Source organism: Oncorhynchus kisutch, linkage group LG18 (assembly GCF_002021735.2).
Source record: "Oncorhynchus kisutch isolate 150728-3 linkage group LG18, Okis_V2, whole genome shotgun sequence".
Taxonomy (NCBI): Eukaryota; Metazoa; Chordata; class Actinopteri; order Salmoniformes; family Salmonidae; genus Oncorhynchus; species Oncorhynchus kisutch.
The window spans coordinates 72,162,887-72,185,411 of record NC_034191.2 but is presented as its reverse complement, the minus strand read 5'-3'; the positions used below and the strand labels follow the sequence as shown (position 1 = coordinate 72,185,411).

General features: G+C 43.9%; 1 protein-coding gene across 1 annotated transcript in view; it reads left to right on the top strand.

The window, feature by feature from the left end:
* The window catches only part of LOC109909828 (apoptosis regulator Bcl-2-like), a 76,416-nt gene that overhangs the window by 26,666 nt on the left and 27,225 nt on the right, over positions 1-22,525 (top strand). The gene's annotated exons all lie outside the window — the stretch shown is intronic.

The window sequence follows — 22,525 nt, the reverse complement described above, 5'->3', positions numbered from 1 at the left end:
TAGAGAGGCCAAGCCAGGCATATCGCAATATTTCAAAATTAAATCGAGGGAAAACATAGTTTGGAAAGAAAATGGCTATTGCTGTAAGGAGAAGACAATGAAAAGACTCCCATCTGTCTTTTAGTTATCCAAATTCTCAACTTAGTTGTAGGTCTATAGCCTTATGGAGATCAACAATGGAGAGAGCATCGGTAATATCCCCGGTGAGTGCGCATAGTCACTCTTTATCATTTTTAGGTCAGTGAACACTTGAAAGTTTGTTTTTGGACAATAATTTCCTCCTCCAGGTTAGAAGGATATCATATTGTAATTGTGTCTCCACTTCTCGTAGGCCTAATATATGCATCAGACAACGTTATTTTCATTGATCTGCTTGTCAGTGTCAGCAGAGTGGGCTGCACTGTAATTTGTCGTATTAAAAATGATTCTGCTAATGTCTCCAGTCATAAACTCAGCATAAAAAGAAACGTCCCTTTTTCAGGACCCTGTCTTTCAAAGATAATTCGTAAAAATCGAAATAACGTCACAGATCTTCATTGTAAAGGGTTTAAACACTGTTTCCCATGCTTGTTCAATGAACCATAAACAATTAATGAACATGCACCTGTGGAACGGTCGTTAAGACACTAAAAGTGTACAGAGGGTAGGCCCAGGGTCCCTGCTCATCTGCGTGAACGTGCCTTAGGCATGCAGCAAGGAGGCATGAGGACTGCAGATGTGGCCAGGGCAGTACATTGCAATGTCTGTACTGTGAGACACCTAAGACAGCGCTACAGGGAGACAGGACGGACAGCTGATCGTCCTCGCAGTGGCAGACCACGTGTAACAACACCTGCACAGGATCGGTACACCCGAACATCACACCGGCGGGACAGGTACAGGATGGCAACAACAACTGCTCAAGTTACACCAGGAATGCACAATCCCTCCATCAGTGCTCAGACTGTCCACAATAGGCTGAGAGAGGCTGGACTGAGGGCTTGTAGGTCTGTTGTAAGGCAGGTTCTCACCAGACATCAGACATCATCTTGTTATGTTCATACAAATATTTACACATGTTAAGTTTGCTGAAAATAAACGCAGTTGACAGTGAGAGGACTATTATTTTTTTGCTAAGTTTATAAAGTGTAGTAGAATTGCATGAAATGTGTTTTAAAAGGCCAAATTCTTCCCGTGCAAAGAAAGGAGAAGAACTAATTATTTGTAATTATGTTGCAGCCCCCTGACCATCCATTCAAGAAAGAATCAAATCAAATCAAATTATATTTGTCACATACACATGGTTAGCAGATGTTAATGCGAGTGTAGCGAAATGCTTGTGCTTCTAGTTCCGACAATGCAGTAATAACCAACAAGTAATCTAGCTAACAATTCCAAAACTACTACCTTATAGACACAAGTGTAAGGGGATAAAGAATATGTACATAAAGATATATGAATGAGTGATGGTACAGAGCAGCATAGGCAAGATACAGTAGATGGTATAGAGTACAGTATATACGTATACATATGAGATGAATAATGTAGGGTATGTAAACATTATATTAGGTAGCATTGTTTAAAGTGGCTAGTGTTATATTTTACATCATTTCCCATCAATTCCCATTATTAAAGTGGCTGGAGTTGAGTCAGTGTGTTGGCAGCAGCCACTCAATGTTAGTGGTGGCTGTTTAACAGTCTGATGGCCTTGAGATAGAAGCTGTTTTTCAGTCTCTCGGTCCCAGCTTTGATGCACCTGTACTGACCTCGCCTTCTGGATGATAGCAGGGTGAACAGGCAGTGGCTCGGGTGGTTGTTGTCCTTGATGATCTTTATGGCCTTCCTGTGACATCGGTGGTGTAGGTAGTTGCCCCCGGTGATGCGTTGTGCAGACCTCACTACCCTCTGGAGAGCCTTATGGTTGTGGGCGGAGCAGTTGCCGTACCAGGCGGTGATACAGCCCGACTCTCCACTACTGTTCCATCGATGTGGATAGGGGGGTGTTCCCTCTGCTGTTTCCTGAAGTCCACAATCATCTCCTTTGTTTTGTTGACGTTGAGTGTGAGGTTATTTTCCTGACACCACACTCCGAGGGCCCTCACTTCCTCCCTGTAGGCCGTCTCGTCGTTGTTGGTAATCAAGCCTACCACTGTTGTGTCGTCTGCAAACTTGATGATTGAGTTGGAGGCATGCGTGGCCACGCAGTCGTGGGTGAACAGGGAGTACAGGAGAAGGCTCAGTTGTTGCCTACCCTCACCACCTGGGGGCGGCCCGTCAGGAAGTCCAGTACCCAGTTGCACATGGCGGGGTCGAGACCCAGGGTCTCGAGCTTGATGACGAGCTTGGAGGGCACTATGGTGGACTGTGGCTGAATGTAGTTAATGATCCCTGGCCTTTAGCCTATAGCCAAGGTCTACTCTACGCTATACGCGCTCAGCCATGCATTGAACAGTCTTTTTTTGCGAACAGTGATTGAGTTACATTATTAGCTTAAATTAGGACTATCCAATCAACTCATCACATTAGGAATAGTACAGTAGGCTCACATAAGTTGTATCACAACCGGCTGTGATTGGGCGTCCCATAGGGCGTCACACAATTGGCCCAGCGTCGTCCGGGTTTGGACGATGTAGGCCGTCATTGTAAATAAGAATTTGTTCTTAACTGACTTGCCTTGTTAAATAAAAGTTACATTGAAAAATGTATAATAAGTCTGCACATGCGATGATGGTGAAAATGAGCTTCACCAAACTTAAAACTCACGCGCAGCCTATGGTTGGGGGAAACACGAGATGAGGTCCCAGATTGAAGCATTTCCAGCAGCAGCCCCCTAACAATCCCCCTTTACCGAGCTAATGCTGGAAAAGTGTTTTCTCTTTCCACTGGCTAGGAGAATCTTTCCATCCTATCTGGGCCTCCACGTGGTCTGGTCACCGCCCCCCACAAAGTCTCTCTTCCATCCTATCTGGGCCTCCACATGGTCTGGTCACCGCCCCCCACAAAGTCTCTCTTTCCATCCTATCTGGGCCTCCACGTGGTCTGGTCACCGCCCCCCACAAAGTCTCTCTTTCCATCCTATCTGGGCCTCCATGTGGTCTGGTCACCACCCCCACAAAGTCTCTCTTTCCATCCTATCTGGGCCTCCACGTGGTCTGGTCACCGCCCCCCACAAAGTCTCTCTTTCCATCCTATCTGGGCCTCCACGTGGTCTGGTCACCACCCCCACAAAGTCTCTCTCTCGCTTTCATAATTGTTCTTTCTAGTTGTCTCTTTCCCATCTCTCGTTCTGTCTTCCGTTCCTCTTCTTCCATTTGCTCTTCTCTTTATTTTTTCTTTCTTTTCTCTCTTTCCTTCTCCCTCTCTCTTTCTTTCTCTTTCTTTCATTTTTTTATTTGCTTTCTCTCTGTCTTTCTTTTCTCTCTTTCTTCCTTCCTTCCTCTCTTTTTTTAATTTTTTAATTTCTTCTTTCTTTCTTTCTTTACTATCCTCCATGTATTTTTGTCTATTCCGCAGTTGGAAGTTGCTGTTCACCACAGAGATGTATAAAATCAGATGAATGTGAAACAACATGAAAGAATGTAACCCTGTGCAGGCGTGTGTATTCCCAGGCTTGAGGAAAAGGCTATGGTGGTGAACGTAGGCAGGAAGTGGACTTCCCTGGTGGTAAAAGCAAAAGTTCCTTTTTTGTTTTCAACATAACAGTCTGTCTTCGTTTATTTTTTGGGTGATTATTTGTATCCTTGATCCTATGGAATAGAGTAGACTCGGCTGAGAGAAAATGCCTTTTTCTGTGCATTTGGGATCATCTTCTCTCATTGAAATGCCTGCAAAGTAATGTCTACAGAAGTTTATTATATTATCATAGCTGTTGTTATTGAAGATGTATGAGGCAAATGTATTAAGGCAAATGTATTTAAATATTGGTCCTTGTTACATTTTTCCCGTACTGTCCAATTCGAGCCTCCGATGTCTCATCTGAAGTCCATTAACCTTGAAAGCACAACAGCATTCCCCTGCATTGTTTTAATTATCAGTGATGTAATGCCCTCCCTTTCCCCCTATAACAAATGGGACAGAAATTTGCTCATCCTACGTTGCTGGCTATTACATAAATCTCCAAATAATGAAAATATGTTAAACCAAGGGGTAAAAACACAGCATTTCGCAATAGTCTGCCCCACGCACTTGTGTGTCTCTCTGTGTGTGTGTGTGTGTGTGTGTGTGTGTGTGTGTGTGTGTGTGTGTGTGCTGGAGCAGATCCCCACCAGCTGCAATCTGTTCCATAATCAAGACCTCTACATATACTCAGTCCTGCCAGATCGTAATCTCTGCTCAGTATGTGTGAGCGCATGTCTGCGTAGAAACATAACCATAGATGGATGCATTAGTGGGTAACATGGTATGAAACTGGACTTCCCAGCACTGCAACGTGTTCAAGCACCAAGATAACATCAACATCCACTTAAGGACACTTCCATTCTTAGAATGAACTGGTTGAATTCTTGGAATTATCTGGGGCCTCACGATACGATATTATCATGATACTTAGGTGCCGACACGACATGTATTGCGATACTCATGATTCTCACAATTCTATATGTATTGCAATTCGATACACCAATTTTTTTTGTGATTTGATGTTCCAAACATATTGCTCACTACATGTCTGCTGCAGAGAGACGTGTGATCCTGCGAAAATTTGTTTTGATCAGTCATGGAAATGAAAGTGCTGAAAACATGTTGGCTCACTATTTAAAAAGAAGATGGAGAACAAGCTATAGGATGAACAATACTGGCATTTTGACGCAAGTACAGCCGTCTAGCGCTAGCTAAAGCTACCTACTTTTTCATTGAATTGTTACTTGGAGTCAAAGGATCGATATAATATCTTCCAAAATAATTTTGCGATATGTAACTGTAACAATGTTTTCCCCTATCACTAGTGGTTATTCATTACTACTCTCCTGTTTAAGATGAAAAGACATGTCTCTATTTATGTGGCTCGGTGAAGGGGACATTCCCCTTATTTGCACTGGCTGACTCATAGCAACACACTAGGGGATAAGGTTGCCATTTCTGGAGCACATGATTTAAAAGGAGGGGGAAAGCGGAAAACATATGTTTTGAAACGTGTGTTTGTGTTTTTGTATTCTTTTCCCCTAAGCATTATGGTCTATCGGTATGACGCAGTCTTCTCGTCGCTGTGGGTTCACTGTGAACTTTACATGATACCACAATGCTAACTCTGAGTTTCACTCAGTGGGGTTTGCCATTATAGTGAATATGAAACTGGTTTATTCGAGCCAAATTACTTGAATGAGAAAATCCCCCCTTTGAAGCCAAGGTGTAAAAAGTGATGATAATGTATCTTAGCTGAGCTGGCGCAACACGCATCGCTTTATTGGTCAAAGTCTGGGCGGATCCAGAATGCTTTGTTCACCTGCTGCTCACGCTGTGAAAATATGTATTTTGGAGTGAATCAGTCTACCCACTTCAAAGCCAGGCCCATAGTTCTCCTGAAACACATAATTGATACCGCTCCCATTAATGGCTATGGGAGTTTCACAAACAACTCAACCACAGTGTATTAAACTGCTCGGCCCCTCCATTTGTGGCTTTTTAATTAGCTAAAATCTCAATGTGAGAAAATCAAACATCAAAAGGTTGTGGAGATAATGTGTTCTATACCATGAAGACTTGGATGTGAGGGCGAAGACTGCTTTGAAATCATTACATGTTTTAAAGTAGCAAGAAGGGAATCCGGTCTGCTTAGGTAGATATTACATAAGTGTCATGGTGAGGGGAGTGTCATGGTGAGGGGAGTGTCATGGTGAGGGGAGTGTCATGGTGATGGGAGTGTCATGGTGAGGGGAGTGTCATGGTGAGGGGAGTGTCATGGTGAGGGGAGTGTCATGGTGAAGGGAGTGTCATGGTGAGGGGAGTGTCATGGTTAGGGGAGTGTCATGGTGAGGGGAGTGTCATGGTGAGGGGAGTGTCATGGTGAGGGGAGTGTCATGGTGAGGGGAGTGTCATGGTGAGGGGAGTGTCATGGTTAGGGGAGTGTCATGGTGAGGGGAGTGTCATGGTGAGGGGAGTGTCATGGTTAGGGGAGTGTCATGGTGAGGGGAGTGTCATGGTGAGGGGAGTGTCATGGTGAGGGGAGTGTCATGGTGAGGGGAGTGTCATGGTGAGGGGAGTGTCATGGTGAGGGGAGTGTCATGGTGAGGGGAGTGTCATGGTGAGGGGAGTGTCATGGTTAGGGGAGTGTCATGGTGAGGGGAGTGTCATGGTTAGGGGAGTGTCATGGTTAGGGGAGTGTCATGGTGAGGGGAGTGTCATGGTTAGGGGAGTGTCATGGTTAGGGGAGTGTCATGGTGAGGGGAGTGTCATGGTGAGGGGAGTGTCATGGTTAGGGGAGTGTCATGGTGAGGGGAGTGTCATGGTGAGGGGAGTGTCATGGTGAGGGGAGTGTCATGGTTAGGGGAGTGTCATGGTGAGGGGAGTGTCATGGTGAGGGGAGTGTCATGGTGAGGGGAGTGTCATGGTTAGGGGAGTGTCATGGTGAGGGGAGTGTCATGGTGAGGGGAGTGTCATGGTTAGGGGAGTGTCATGGTGAGGGGAGTGTCATGGTGAGGGGAGTGTCATGGTGAGGGGAGTGTCATGGTTAGGGGAGTGTCATGGTGAGGGGAGTGTCATGGTGAGGGGAGTGTCATGGTGAGGGGAGTGTCATGGTGAGGGGAGTGTCATGGTGAGGGGAGTGTCATGGTGAGGGGAGTGTCATGGTGAGGGAGTGTCATGGTGAGGGGAGTGTCATGGTTAGGGGAGTGTCATGGTGAGGGGAGTGTCATGGTTAGGGGAGTGTCATGGTGAGGGGAGTGTCATGGTGAGGGGAGTGTCATGGTGAGGGGAGTGTCATGGTTAGGGGAGTGTCATGGTGAGGGGAGTGTCATGGTGAGGGGAGTGTCATGGTGAGGGGAGTGTCATGGTGAGGGGAGTGTCATGGTGAGGGGAGTGTCATGGTGAGGGGAGTGTCATGGTTAGGGGAGTGTCATGGTTAGGGGAGTGTCATGGTGAGGGGAGTGTCATGGTGAGGGGAGTGTCATGGTGAGGGGAGTGTCATGGTTAGGGGAGTGTCATGGTGAGGGGAGTGTCATGGTGAGGGGAGTGTCATGGTTAGGGGAGTGTCATGGTTAGGGGAGTGTCATGGTGAGGGGAGTGTCATGGTTAGGGGAGTGTCATGGTGAGGGGAGTGTCATGGTGAGGGGAGTGTCATGGTTAGGGGAGTGTCATGGTTAGGGGAGTGTCATGGTGAGGGGAGTGTCATGGTGAGGGGAGTGTCATGGTTAGGGGAGTGTCATGGTGAGGGGAGTGTCATGGTGAGGGGAGTGTCATGGTTAGGGGAGTGTCATGGTTAGGGGAGTGTCATGGTTAGGGGAGTGTCATGGTTAGGGGAGTGTCATGGTGAGGTTTTTTATATTATTGCAGAAAAAAAAGTGAAGTATTTTCAGATTGATTTGTACTGTACTGTATTAACACCTTTTATTGCAGTGGGCTAAATCAGAGTTACACAGAGTGCTTCTTGGTAGTCTGAAACAGATCTACTTTGAAACAAAGTATACACCTCACACACATGGTTATGGGCTTAAAAAAAGAAGACACCTGTACCATGTCAGATTAGGAGTTTAAATGTATTAAAGTTTGAGTTTGCATCCCAATATTATGCTTTATATACATCACAGAAGACATATAAAAAAACAGCAGTTTTTCAGCAGTTTAAAAAATATATATATTTATTTATAATGAAATTATTAAAAAAATATATGAATAACCTTCCACCCATGAGGCCACTAGAGGGAGATTTGGGCTTTTGACTGCTGGAAATAGCTCCTTACTATTCAACACTTTGGTCGACCAGCGACTGAAACCTGATTACATGTATTGTGATGGAACGTCCATCTTCAACTGAATGATTAAACACATGTATTATGAAGCTACATAGGCCTACAACAGATCATATTGATATTGTTTTCAAATTATTCTCTTTCTGGGCATGGATGTGTCACATTTCAATAAATAGCCATTTAGCTAAGTAGTAGTTGACTTAGCGACCAGAAACAAAATGCTACTTCGTTAACTAAACCTTGGGATCACTTTGCAGACCAAATGGAACAACTATAAAACTGTATAGACCAAATCGAATTAAAAGGAAGTCAAAAACTTTTGCTTTCTTTTCTCATTTTTTTTCTCTCTCTCACTCTCTCTTGGTTTGTGGTTCAGCCCAGTTTTATCTTAATTAGAACTCTGTGTGTATTTGGTAATACCCAGAAAACCCTTTCCAGGTAATCGCTGAGCTTCCATTTCCTGCTTCGAGCTTCAATCAGCTGAGCTGTGGTGTGAACGCCTGTTCAAAAGGTCAAGCCACAGGATTGCTGATACAATGATTCCCAAGTTTCTACCAGCTTAGTTCTGTTGAAATCACGTGCTTGTATGTCTTTGCTATTGAGCACATAAACAAAGGTTGAGTGAATTCTGAAAGATTAAAGTGTTAGTGTATGGGTCGTTTAAGTGTGTATCATATGTTGAGTTTGAAAATGAACATGTTTTGACCACTTGATTTAAGTAGTGCAGGCCATTCACAAAACAATGTAAACGCCATTTTAGGAAGCAGTTTCTCAATGCCATTTCATTTCAAGAAATTATTACTGGACAACTGGCACCAGGGGAATAGAAAAAAGCTGAATGGCGGATGGATATGAATCAACAAGAATGTCAAAGGCCGTAGCATATCAGCAGCCTAAATACTTGTATGTATGTAAATGTGTGTGTGTGTGTGCGTGCGTGCGAGTGCTTGAGAGAGAGAAGGAACCAGTTGATTCACGACTTTATACTCCCCCAACCTCAAACACCTCTATCAGAGAATTTCTTGAGAAATGATTACGACACTTTAGCTGTATGTATGTCTACATCTGCTTGGCTTGTAGGGCAACAAAGCCACAGCCTTTAGGGCACATGGTATGAAATGCATCTCTGCATCTTTCTGCTACACTATAAAAAGACATAGCAGAAAGAAATTAGTGCACAGAGCTTGCACTGCATTCCAAATTTATACCAAGCGATATATTCAGTCCATAGAGCCTGGTATTTGCCCTAACTCTAAGAATACCGGTTGTGGTGAATCTCTTCCATTCTCAGAACTGGGGTGAGGCTTGCTACAGAATAGAGGAGGATGACTTTTGTGAAGATAAAGACAGATCCAAACCAAAGGGAGTTGACGTGTTAATGGTGTGGTGTCAAAAAAAATACAAATAAACAAACCTCCCAGGCTCACAGAAATGGTAGCCTCTGTACATTTCAGCTCACTGTTCTATTAATTAAATGTGACTTTTATAGATTTAAACTTAGCGATAAATTTAATTTTGAGTATTGTGCAGGCATTGGCAGTTTTGGTTCAAATCAAATTTAGGTCATGTACAACTATTCCGAATGATAGTAACATAAATTACTATGTCATGTAGATATGGCCACCTCGCTTACAGTGTACTACCATTAACATGGCAACGCTTGTGACAAGGCTCTGATGATTATTTCATGGTTTTCAGGTGAACAGACTTTTTTATCTGGAGAGAAAAAGGACACAAGTGTCAGGAGCAGTTTTGCTCCACCCACCTTTCTTTAATATGATGGAGTAATCCCCTGAGATCTGCAGGGCGACTGCACAAAGATGACACGGAATACCCCCGTATGGTTTTTGAGAAAATGAATCTGATGGGCACGAATTCCATGTTTGGTGTTTAGATATTCTAGAAAGGACCTTTTAAGACCTATAATAACATGCAATTGTGATCTAAAGATATGACTAGACCAGATTTTTCCATATCCTTTCATCCAAGGTCTATACATTTGTTTGTTGGTTACCATAGTTACTTGGACTCAGAAAAAGGGGGAAAGCACCATAAAACTAAACCACAACAGTGCAATTACGGTACTTACAACTGCAATGTGGGCCCCAGCATTGAGTCGGCAGCCTTGGTAAAGCATGGAATGCTACCAAAACAGCAATGTGTTATTTTGTACCGTTTACCTAGATTAAAGTGCACTCCGCTGAATATGCACAAGTGCTGAAATCATTCATGGGACCATGAAGGAGACTATGGATTCTTATGTATTTACATTCAGGTTCCCTCTCTCTCTCTCCCCTCTCTCTCTATATATATATATATACAGTGGGGTAAAAAAGTATTTAGTCAGCCACCAATTGTGCAAGTTCTCCCACTTAAAAAGATGAGAGAGGCCTGTAATTTTCATCATAGGTACACTTCAACTATGACAGACAAAATGAGAAAAGAAATCCAGAACATCACATTGTAGGATTAATATACAGTGTTTGCTGTATATTAAAGGGTGCGAAACTCGATCGCCATCTAAGCGACACTATGGGAGCCTTGACGGAGGGACAGGAGTCGGAGGGACAGGAGTCGGAGGGACAGGGTGGTCAAAGACTCTCCTCCTCTCCTCCGTGAAGCTGGAGCAGGAGGAGCAGACAGGGGACTGTTTCTCCCACACAGCCGTGGCCCAAGAAAGCGATGCTCCACAGAGGCTGCCAATCAGGAAGGAAATCTTGGCCCGTTCGCTAGCATAAGCGTAGGGCTTTTGCTCGTTGTAACAAAAACATTGTAACAAAAAGGCTCTGCAAGCTCCGAGGTTGCCGTCGTAACGCTCAGGGGCTGGAACAAACGGCTCACGGAGCAGAGGAGGCGAACTATGGGCTGGTGGCGAGCTCTGGGCGAAGGTTCGGCCCTGTAGGTCAGACAGGCTCCGTGACAACTCCTTGATGTGCTCCAGAAGGGTTTTCAGGGCTTGGTCATGTTGCTCGAGCAGGGCGCCTTGGCCAGCGAGGGTTTGGTGGAGAGGATCTGAGTCTGCTGGGTTCATGTCTTTGGCCAGATCGTAATGTCACGCGGAGCGGAACAGCTGAACCCAAGAGTAAACTCTGACAAGGAGACTGGGAAGTTCGGGCTGGTTGCAGGAAACTAGGTGTTGGGACAGGGTAAGCAAGTCTGGAGGGGAATCCAAGGGAGCGTAGAGTGGAATCCAGGACAGAGTAGCAGGACTGACAAGAAGTAAGACTGGACACAGTGACCAGAGTCATAGCGGGCAGAATTGTAGGGGAGAGGAAAACAGCGTCAGGCAAGGGAAAACAGGCACAACGGGAACAAACAGCTAGAAACATGGTCTGACTGAGCAGAGATTACGATCTGGCAGGACTGAGTATATGTAGAGGTCTTGATTATGGAACAGATTTCAGCTGGTGGGGATCTGCTCTGACTCCAGCACACCTTCTACACACACACACACACACACACACACACACACACACACACACACACACACACACACACACACACAGAGCGAGCACTGGGGGAGTGGCATGCACTTGTTGGCAGGCACTTAGAGTACCTTAGAAAACACACACAATTACTTCCAGGTTATGGTCTCAGAGAATACTTAAAGAGTTATCCTGGTCACCAAATGTAATGTTTTTTAATTGCCTGCAAGTCTTTGTTTCATCAGGATAGTTTTAAAGCAATCTACCTCTTACCTATACGGGTTAAATGCAACAGTCAATCTTTCACAGATTAAACTCAGTCTCCCATTTCAATAAAATCATCTTGATCTATAAAGAGAGATGCAAAAAATGTGAACTTACATACTTCTGTCGTACTGGTAAATACTGGTAAATTTGTCATAACATCTCATGAGCAACCCAAATCATTTTTCACAAAGAAGCATCTCAATAAATGTGTTAGAAAATTGATAGATTTAGACTTCCATGTGTCATGACAAAGAAAGCAGTTATATTGTACCATAGTATTTGATTGGCTGCGGTTCCGGATTTTCTGGAAACCCGATTTGTTAATAAGATACAGAGATTTCTGTGCATGTGCTGCATTTTTTTAAACGTAGCTGCTGCACACTCAGCTGCATAGGTAGCTGCTGCCCAGTGCTCCAATGCCACTTCCCACTCCTTGATCAGCGATGAACACCATTGTCTAGGGTAGCCTACAAACGGCATGTTGTACACAAAGGACATGGTTGACATGTTTTAACTACTGCATTGCATGCCTCAGAAGGTTATTAAGCATAAGCACGATTTCATGTTCTTTTTTTCAGGAGGAGAGTTAGGCTACATGCAGCTATTTACATGTTGTACACTAAAGACATGATCAATACAAGCAAGACACAGACACACAGTCTAATTCACAATTGAATGTTCTTTTTTTAATCCTCATTGCAAACATTGACTTTTATTTATTTATTTTATTTTATTTTACCTTTATTTAACCAGGTAGGCAAGTTGAGAACAAGTTCTCATTTACAATTGCGACCTGGCCAAGATAAAGCAAAGCAGTTCGACAGATACAACGACACAGAGTTACACATGGAGTAAAACAAACATACAGTCAATAATACAGTATAAACAAGTCTATATACAATGTGAGCAAATGAGGTGAGAAGGGAGGTAAAGGCAAAAAAGGCCATGGTGGCAAAGTAAATACAATATAGCAAGTAAAACACTGGAATGGTAGTTTTGCAATGGAAGAATGTGCAAAGTAGAAATAAAAATAATGGGGTGCAAAGGAGCAAAATAAATTAATTAATTAAATACAGTTGGGAAAGAGGTAGTTGTTTGGGCTAAATTATAGGTGGGCTATGTACAGGTGCAGTAATCTGTGAGCTGCTCTGACAGCTGGTGCTTTAATCTAGTGAGGGAGATAAGTGTTTCCAGTTTCAGAGATTTTTGTAGTTCGTTCCAGTCATTGGCAGCAGAGAACTGGAAGGAGAGGCGGCCAAAGAAAGAATTGGTTTTGGGGGTGACTAGAGAGATATACCTGCTGGAGCGTGTGCTACAGGTGGGAGATGCTATGGTGACCAGCGAGCTGAGATAAGGGGGGACTTTACCTAGCAGGGTCTTGTAGATGACATGGAGCCAGTGGGTTTGGCGACAGGTATGAAGCGAGGGCCAGCCAACGAGAGCGTACAGGTCGCAATGGTGGGTAGTATATGGGGCTTTGGTGACAAAACGGATTGCACTGTGATAGACTGCATCCAATTTGTTGAGTAGGGTATTGGAGGCTATTTTGTAAATGACATCGCCAAAGTCGAGGATTGGTAGGATGGTCAGTTTTACAAGGGTATGTTTGGCAGCATGAGTGAAGGATGCTTTGTTGCGAAATAGGAAGCCAATTCTAGATTTAACTTTGGATTGGAGATGTTTGATATGGGTCTGGAAGGAGAGTTTACAGTCTAACCAGACACCTAAGTATTTGTAGTTGTCCACGTATTCTAAGTCAGAACCTTCCAGAGTAGTGATGTTGGACAGGCGGGTAGGTGCAGGTAGCGATCGGTTGAAGAGCATGCATTTAGTTTTACTTGTATTTAAGAGCAATTGGAGGCCACGGAAGGAGAGCTGTATGGCATTGAAGCTTGCCTGGAGGGTTGTTAACACAGTGTCCAAAGAAGGGCCGGAAGTATACAGAATGGTGTCGTCTGCGTAGAGGTGGATCAGAGACTCACCAGCAGCAAGAGCGACCTCATTGATGTATACAGAGAGGAGAGTCGGTCCAAGAATTGAACCCTGTGGCACCCACATAGAGACTGCCAGAGGTCCGGACAGCAGACCCTCCGATTTCACACACTGAACTCTATCAGAGAAGTAGTTGGTGAACCAGGCGAGGCAATCATTTGAGAAACCAAGGCTGTCGAGTCTGCCGATGAGGATGTGGTGATTGACAGAGTCGAAAGCCTTGGCCAGATCAATGAATACGGCTGCACAGTAATGTTTCTTATCAATGGCGATTAAGATATCGTTTAGGACCTTGAGCGTGGCTGAGGTGCACCCATGACCAGCTCTGAAACCAGATTGCATAGCAGAGAAGGTATGGTGAGATTCGAATTGGTCGGTAATCTGTTTGTTGACTTGGCTTTCGAAGACCTTAGAAAGGCATGGTAGGATAGATATAGGTCTGTAGCAGTTTGGGTCAAGAGTGTCCCCCCCTTTGAAGAGGGGGATGACCGCAGCTGCTTTCCAATCTTTGGGAATCTCAGACGACACGAAAGAGAGGTTGAACAGGCTAGTAATAGGGGTGGCAACATTTTCGGCAGATAATTTTAGAAAGAAAGGGTCCAGATTGTCTAACCCGGCTGATTCGTAGGGGTCCAGATTTTGCAGCTCTTTCAGAACATCAGCTGAATGGATTTGGGAGAAGGACAAATGGGGAAGGCTTGGGCGAGTTGCTGTTGGGGGTGCAGTGCTGTTGACCGGGGTAGGAGTAGCCAGGTGGAAAGCATGGCCAGCCGTAGAAAAATGCTTATTGAAATTCTCAATTATGGTGGATTTATCAGTGGTGACAGTGTTCTTATTCTCCATGGACTTTTATTTACAGTGTCCCAGAACTTTTTTGAGTTAGTGTTGCAGGAAGCAAATTTCTGCTTGAAAAAGCTAGCCTTGGCATTTCTAACTGCCTGTGTATAATGGTTTCTAGCTTCCCTGAACAGCTGCATATCACGGGGGCTGTTCGATGCTAATGCAGAATGCCATAGGATGTTTTTGTGTTGGTTAAGGGCAGTTAGGTCTGGGGAGAACCAAGGGCTATATCTGTTCCTGGTTCTAAATTTCTTGAATGGGGCATGTTTATTTAAGATGGTTAGGAAGGCATTTAAAAAAAATATCCAGGCATCCTCTACTGACGGGATGAGATCAATATCCTTCCAGGATACCCCGGCCAGGTCGATTAGAAAGGCTTCGCTAAAGTGTTTCAGGGAGCGTTTTACAGTGATGAGTGGAGGTCGTTTGACCGCTGACCCATTACGGATGCAGGCAATGAGGCAGTGATCGCTGAGATCTTGGTTGAAGACAGCAGAGGTGTATTTAGAGGGGAAGTTGGTTAGGATGATATCAATTAGGGTGCCCGTGTTTAAGGCTTAGGGGAGGTACCTGGTAGGTTCATTGATAATTTGTGTGAGATTGAGGGCATCAAGTTTAGATTGTAGGATGGCTGGGGTGTTAAGCATGTTCCAGTTTAGGTCGCCTAGCAGCACGAGCTCTGAAGATAGATGGGGGGCAATCAGTTCACATATGGTGTCCAGAGCACAGCTGGGGGCAGAGGGTGGTCTATAGCAGTGAGAGACTTGTTTTTAGAGAGGTGGATTTTTAAAAGTAGAAGTTCAAATTGTTTGGGTACAGACCTGGATAGTAGGACAGAACTCTGCAGGCTATCTTTGCAGTAGATTGCAACACCGCCCCCTTTGGCAGTTCTATCTTGTCTGAAAATGTTGTAGTTTGGAATAAAAATGTCTGAATTTTTGGTGGTCTTCCTAAGCCAGGATTCAGACACAGCTAGAAAATCCGGGTTGGCAGAGTGTGCTAAAGCAGTGAATAGCACAAACTTAGGGAGGAGGCTTCTAATGTTAACATGCATGAAACCAAGGCTATTACGGTTACAGAAGTCGTCAAAAGAGAGCACCTGGAGAATAGGAGTGGAGCTAGGCACTGCAGGGCCTGGATTCACCTCTACATCGCCAGAGGAACATAGGAGGAGTAGAATAAGGGTGCGGCTAAAAGCAATAAGAATTGGTCGTCTAGAACGTCTGGAACAGAGAGTAAAAGGAGGTTTCTGGGGGCGATAAAATAGCATCAAGGTATAATGTACAGACAAAGGTATGTTAGGATGTGAATACAGTGGAGGTAAACCTAGGTATTGAGTGATGAAGAGAGAGATATTGTCTCTAGAAACATCATTGAATCCAGGAGATGTCATTGCATGTGTGGGTGGTGGAACTAATAGGTTGGATAAGGTATAGTGAGCAGGACTAGAGGCTCTACAGTGAAATAAGCCAATAAACACTAACCAGAACAGCAATGGACAAGACATATTGACATTAAGGAGAGGCATGCTTAGTCGAGTGATCAAAAGGGTCCAGTGAGTGGAGAGGTTGGTTGGGGGTCACGGCGATTTAGACAGCTAGCCAGGCCATCGGTAGCAAGCTAGCATAGGATGGAGGTCTGTTGTTAGCCACCTCTTGCGTTCCGTCAGTAGATTAGTGGGGTTCCGTGTGGTAGAGGGGATTAATCCAAATCACACAACAACAACAAAAATAAAAACAATAGATATAGTTATAGAGGCCCAAGAAGAAAACATAATAATAATAAAAATAAATAAATTGTCCGATTGTCTATTCAGATAGCAGCCGGTAAGACAGCTAACGGTTAGCAGGCCACAGATGGGCGTTCAGGTAACGTCGCGACGGAGAAGCCAGCCGGATCTCCTTCGGGTAGATAACGTCGGCAGTCCAGTTGTGAAGGCCCGGTGGGGCTCCGCGTAGGCAGTAAAACGGGTCCGGATAGGTGACTGTAGCCCAGGAGTGATTGACGGAGCTGGCTAGCTCCGGAATAATTGATGTTTGCTCCGGAATCGACGAAAGCCGATAGTCACACGGATAGCAGCTAGCTAGCTGTGAGATCTGGGTATGAATGTCCAGAGAGCAGTTGAAATCCAGGGACATGGAGAGAAAAATTGGTTCGGTATGTTGTCGTGGAAATTTCCTCTATTTACCAAATCATGGGAGCAAACCACACACACAAGTCAGAGTTAGTTATAAAAGTCCATCTTTAATTATATAAGCTCTATAGCATTTTGACTTTCAACAGTTCAGTATCTCTAATGAAAAGTTGACAGTCCCCCCACAATGGCAAAATGGGATCCTTTATAGCCAAGATCACACATAGTCAGACAGCATAGACATAATTCATCGTTCAGCTTTGTCTCCTTTCCCAAACCCCAGAACCATAAACCAATCCTCCAAATCAACAGGCATATATCAAATTGTCATTTAGATACAACCCACTCTAAATACAAACTCCTGGACAAACTCACGGAGAGGAGAATGAGGCTATAGGTTAAGATAGAAACAACATTAGAGGGAGCATAGAATGATTCCAGACACTGCCACCCTCCTTTCCCCACTAGAAAAGGGAGTGAAAAAGGGAGTGAAAGATATGTTTACACATGATGACACTTTGACCTCTCCCCTCTCAGCGGCCCATGCAACTTAGTCTTGACATAGAACAGATAACTGCAACCTCGCCACAGTATTATACAAAAATACCATTCTGATGAGAATTAACTTACACACATTTGATGAATATAAAACATCTTACATATGTTACCAACAAATTCTGACTCTTCCACGACAATGTTCCGTTCCGAGCCGCGCTGCGCCGTACAAAACGGGCGATAGATTTTCGAGCTAAAGGATAGCTGATGACCACAAACCGTGGTTAGCTGAATACTAACGATTTGCCAGTAAAGAAGCTAACTAGCTTCTGAACTAGCTTCTGATTAGCTTCTGGATTAGCTTCTGGGCTAGCTTCTGGCTAGTTTCAGGCTAGCTTCTTGGAGTTTCTGGCTAGCTTCTTAGAGGATTACAGATTTGAGGTAAATAATACTTTTTTATAAATATAAATTGGTGAGGCGGGTAAACTGATAGAGACATACCCCAAGCGACTTACAGCTGTAATCGCAGCAAAAGGTGGCGCTACAAAGTATTAACTTAAGGGGGCTGAATAATTTTGCACGCCCAATGTTTCAGTTTTTGATTTGTTAAAAAAGTTTGAAATATCCAATAAATGTCGTTCCACTTCATGATTGTGTCCCAAATGTTGTTGATTCTTCACAAAAAAATACAGTTTTATATCTTTATGTTTGAAGCCTGAAATGTGGCAAAAGGTCGCAAAGTCCAAGGGGGCCGAATACTTTCGCAAGGCACTGTATATACAGGACACGACAAGACGAGGACAAAAGACGTCTGAACTGCTATGCCATCTTGGTTGATGACTAAGCAGGAGCCAGACAGTAGTAGGGCAGTGACGATACCAGTATTTTTTCAATGGCAAAAATGAAAACGCGAACAAGACCTACTTCTATGGTTCCTTTAAAAACCTGCTGTTTGTAAAATGTTGTGTGCTATGGCTTGGAAAATAAATACATGTGGCTCTGGAGGACAGCCTAATGATGTTTGTTTCCAACATTAGGGCTGTTCTCCTAAAGAAGTTAAATCCGCTTCATGTTTTGTTTCCTTGCCACGATACTAATGAGTATCACGATACTGGTATCACGTCTCTAGCAGACAGGCAATCAAAGTAGTAGTGTTCTTTTTCAGCAACTCTGACTAGGGGCTAAGATATGGCAACAACAGACAGAGAAGTGCAGAGAAGGATTGTAGCCTTCATAAAGGCCTTGAATGTTCATTCAAATCGCTGCTGGGTTTTTATTTCAGCTATTCAGAAATATGAGGCAGAGACATAGGCTACATCATCATGGTTCAGAAGAGGGTGAGCAACAGCTACTTAGAACAAAACGTGTGCGTAAAATTACACGTGCAGAACGTGATCAGGATCCGTAGCTTTGTGAAAGAGACTTTCCAGAGGGGCGGGGCCGGGTGGTGTTTCTACTTTTATAACAATTGTTATTACATATCTCAATGTTGTGAGAGATAGAAAAGTTGTATGTTAAGTGTCATCACCCTTTCTTGCTATTGAAACATGTAGCCTCATAACCCTTGGGGCTAAGCCTGATACCCTGACTACACCGCTCGCGTCGCGTGCGCCAACGAACGTCTGCGTGGCCAAGGGCTAAAATAGAAGTCATTCCTATTTCTGATGCAGATCGCGCTGCAAGTCCTGCCTCTCCTATCTCCTCACTGGTTTATAGAAGCAGGTACCCAAGTGCCATCTCTTCATTGGTTATACCCACGTGGGTGATTGAAAGACGAACTGTTTTGCCAGCTGTCCTGGTAATACTATGAAAGTGTAGATGCCAATCAGCATATACGTTCAAAGATGAAAAAGTCTGGAAGGAGAAGAGATGACTAGAAACGATTCGGTTGACCGTTTTATGTCTGGATTAATTTTCGTAGTAGAGGACCTTGTGCATTTCAGGTAAAATAACAACTCAAGGTAGCAACAGCAAGCTAGCTAAATAGGACAAATTAGCTAGTAAGTGCAAGCTAACTAGCTAAATTGCCATACATGTTTAATGCTTTTCGACCTGTCCCCAAATGAATGTCATTGGTTCAGAGTTTGTTTTGAGTTTGTTTTGTTTTGTTTTTTAACCTGCATGTCGTGATCACGTTTGGTGTAGGGGGACAAAATACATTTATGCACGATAGCGCACGATGGCGCACGCACGCAGCCGGTTTGGGTTCCGTGTGAGAACTCTCACCAAATGCCACACCTAAGGGCTTTTTAAAAGATTCAGTCTGTTGACTATGACCCTGCGGCCTGAGCTAGTTGGAGGTTGTTAAACCCACAGCAACGCTGTGCATCCTCGGTGCAATGGCTTCTCCCCTTTGAATGCTTGGAATCTTCAGTCACCCACTGGTTCCCCCTCTTCTCCTTAAGAAATGGTTTCTTCCAAGCCTGGGTTGGCTCCCGAGATTCTGAGAAAAAGTAATGCAAACGCTTTCACTGGTTTCAGAGGCTAAATGGTTAGCGTAGCCCTTAGCCTGCAGGGTCCTTACATTGCATTATTTATGAATTACAGTACTCAGCAATCCGGATTCCTCATCCATTATTACATATTCTCACTTGAAAGTGGACATTTTGTCCATCAATTAGTTGCTGAATTCAATATATTTGACTTGGGATTCAGATGGATCAAGATCAATGGCAGAGAGACCAGTGAAAGTGTGGTAGAACTTTGTGTCGTAGAGACTTTTCGGTCCTAACAGGTCTTAACAGATCTCAGGGGGGGGGTTGAGTTGAGTTAAACTGGTTTATACCAACCTTTAAAGCAATGAGAAGGAACACCAACAGAAACTCCGTATGTTGACTACTACTGGGAGATTTGGAAGGGCACATCGTGACTTTCAGGATGGAGGCAAAGCACTTGTTTCCTTTCCACTGTACGTGAGAGATATGTACATGTGCCAATCCCAGAGAGACTGCAGCCAAAATCGCCTTCGCACCACCGCCTCTTACCGCCATCACGACTCTCTCTCATGCATTCCAATGTCACACATTGACTGCACATTCAAAACAGCTCTACTGCCAGTGAAAGAGGCCATGTAGCCGAAGCAGAGACAGCATTATTATAGACTAAATGTTTCTGCAGTATGTTTGCATTTTGGGTATATTACTTCTTCAATGCTAACGTAACATCTCCCTGTCTTTAGAGGTCACTCAACTTTGTTGCCCAACTGTAGCCTGAATGTTCCGGAACAATAGTCATTGTTTGAAGTTCTATCGTGAAGTGAATTATTTGTTTGTTAGAAGCACATTTTCCAGTCTGATCTGATGTTTTCTTGTGTGTATTTAACAGCAATAATGAGAGTCCAGGAAAAAATTACAAATATCGACTTGTATTTGTATTTTTTTAAACGCAATATACTCATAGATTCTTGAAGAATATAACTTCATGAGCTTAGTTCAACTGTCATAGACCAACAGAACCCCCAAAATAAAACTTTTAATCCATTTTGTGAACAACGGAATTGTAAACAAATGCTGTATAGCCTCAACACATGGTTCAAACTATCATATTGATCTCCTGGATGGCCAGTCCTTACATCAATACCTTTGTTTATGATTTTGAGAGTGGTTACACTTCTCAAGCCCTGTCCTTCAGCTGTTCACTGAAACAGTGACGGGTTGTAGTATTTTATATTGTTTGAACCGCAGATTTCTCCTTTTGAGAATGGATAACACATGTTATCGATGGGAATATTCTGTTCCTCAGAAGAAGTACAAACTGTTAAACTGGAGGTGGATGAAGTCTGGCTGGAAATGTCATACTGGAGATTGTGTGTCATGTACAGTCAACCAGCTGCGGCTGTTTTTGTCTCTTTTTGCCCTTTTAACTGTCTATGGGGAAGTGTATCTGTATGTAACTGTATGCCCCTCTGTGTTCGGTCCCCCCTAGCCTCTTTGTTCCAGTGAGAGATTCTCTTCTCCTCGCTCTCATTTCTGGGCAGTCCACACATAGGCTATCGCTGATTCATCATTTCAGGGAAATGCGAACAAGAGATGAATTGCTATTTTCGGCAGTTTTATGGTGTTATTTGTTGCAATAGAAAGACATTTGTTTGGCATTGTTTCAATTTGGGGAATGAGTTGATGCTAGAGAGGTTAGTCATTGACATGTCAAATTGATACCGTTGTCGTGCTCTAGCAAGCACATTTAACTAGAAATTACTGTAATTACAATAAATAGTTCATTAGATCAAAAAGCCCTTGTCTGTTGTTGAGCAAAAATGTCAACGTGCTGATTACTGATATCCTCTACCGTTCTGATCAAGGATCAGTCATGTCATAATCAAGGATGGCAAAGGCTTCTATACTGATCAGTTTTCCGTTTGGTATAGCAGTGGAGGCTGCTGATGGGAGAACCTGGAAACCATTGTGTTTGATGTATTTGATACCATTCCACTGATTCCGCTCCAGCCATTACCACAAACCCGTTCTCCCAATAAAGGTGCCGCCAACCTCCTGTGTGATATCGTGTCTATATTAGGGATGCACGATTTATTGGTGAACATATCGGAATCGGACGATATTAGATAAAAATGCCAACATCAGTATCGGTATCGATGTGCAAAACCGATGTCAAAGCTGACGTGCATACCTATATAACGTAGGTACGTGACGTAATAGCTAGCCATCTACTTAAACCTGTTGCCCAAAGCTAACGTTATAAGCAGCCAGCTAGCTTCATCTGGCTTGTGAGGCTCGACAGGACCGGGTTGTGTGTGTGAAGCTAGCCACAATAAGGATAAGGCACAATAGTGGAATTTGTGGTTTGCCTTCAAAATAAAAGTATGTCATTGACAGTGATGCAAATGAATACAATTAGTAGAATTATGCCATACTTTTATTTTGAAGGCTAACCGCAAAGTCCGCTGTTGTGGCTAATCCTTATTGTGGCTAGCTTCACATAGATGGGTCCGGCCACCATTAATCAAATAAGAACTGTGTTATAAATGAGGGTCATTTAAGATGATGACACCTAGCTGTAAAGTTAGCCAGCTAACTATAGCTACTGAAACAGGTTATGTTGTTTTGCTATGTTTTTGGGGAAGAACATTGTTTGCATCCATGAGCTAGCTAGCTTTTTTTAATGACCAGCACACCAAGGAACTTGAAGCTCTCAACCTGCTCTACTGCAGCCCCGTCAATGAGAATGTGACCTTACTCGGTCCTCTTTTTCCTGTAGTCCACAATGATCTCCTTTGTCTTGATCACGTTGAGGGAGAGGTTGTTGTCCTGGCACCACATGGCCAGGTTTCTGACATCCTCCCTATAGGCTGTCTCGTTGTTCTCTGTGATCAGGCCTGCCACTGTTGTGTCATCAGGAAATTGAATGATGGTGTTGGAGTCGTGCCTGGCCGTGCAGTCATGAGTGAACAGGGAGTACAGGAGGGGACTGAGCACGGACACCTGAGGGGCCCCTGTGTTGAGGATCAGCGTGGCGGATGTGTTGTTACCTACACT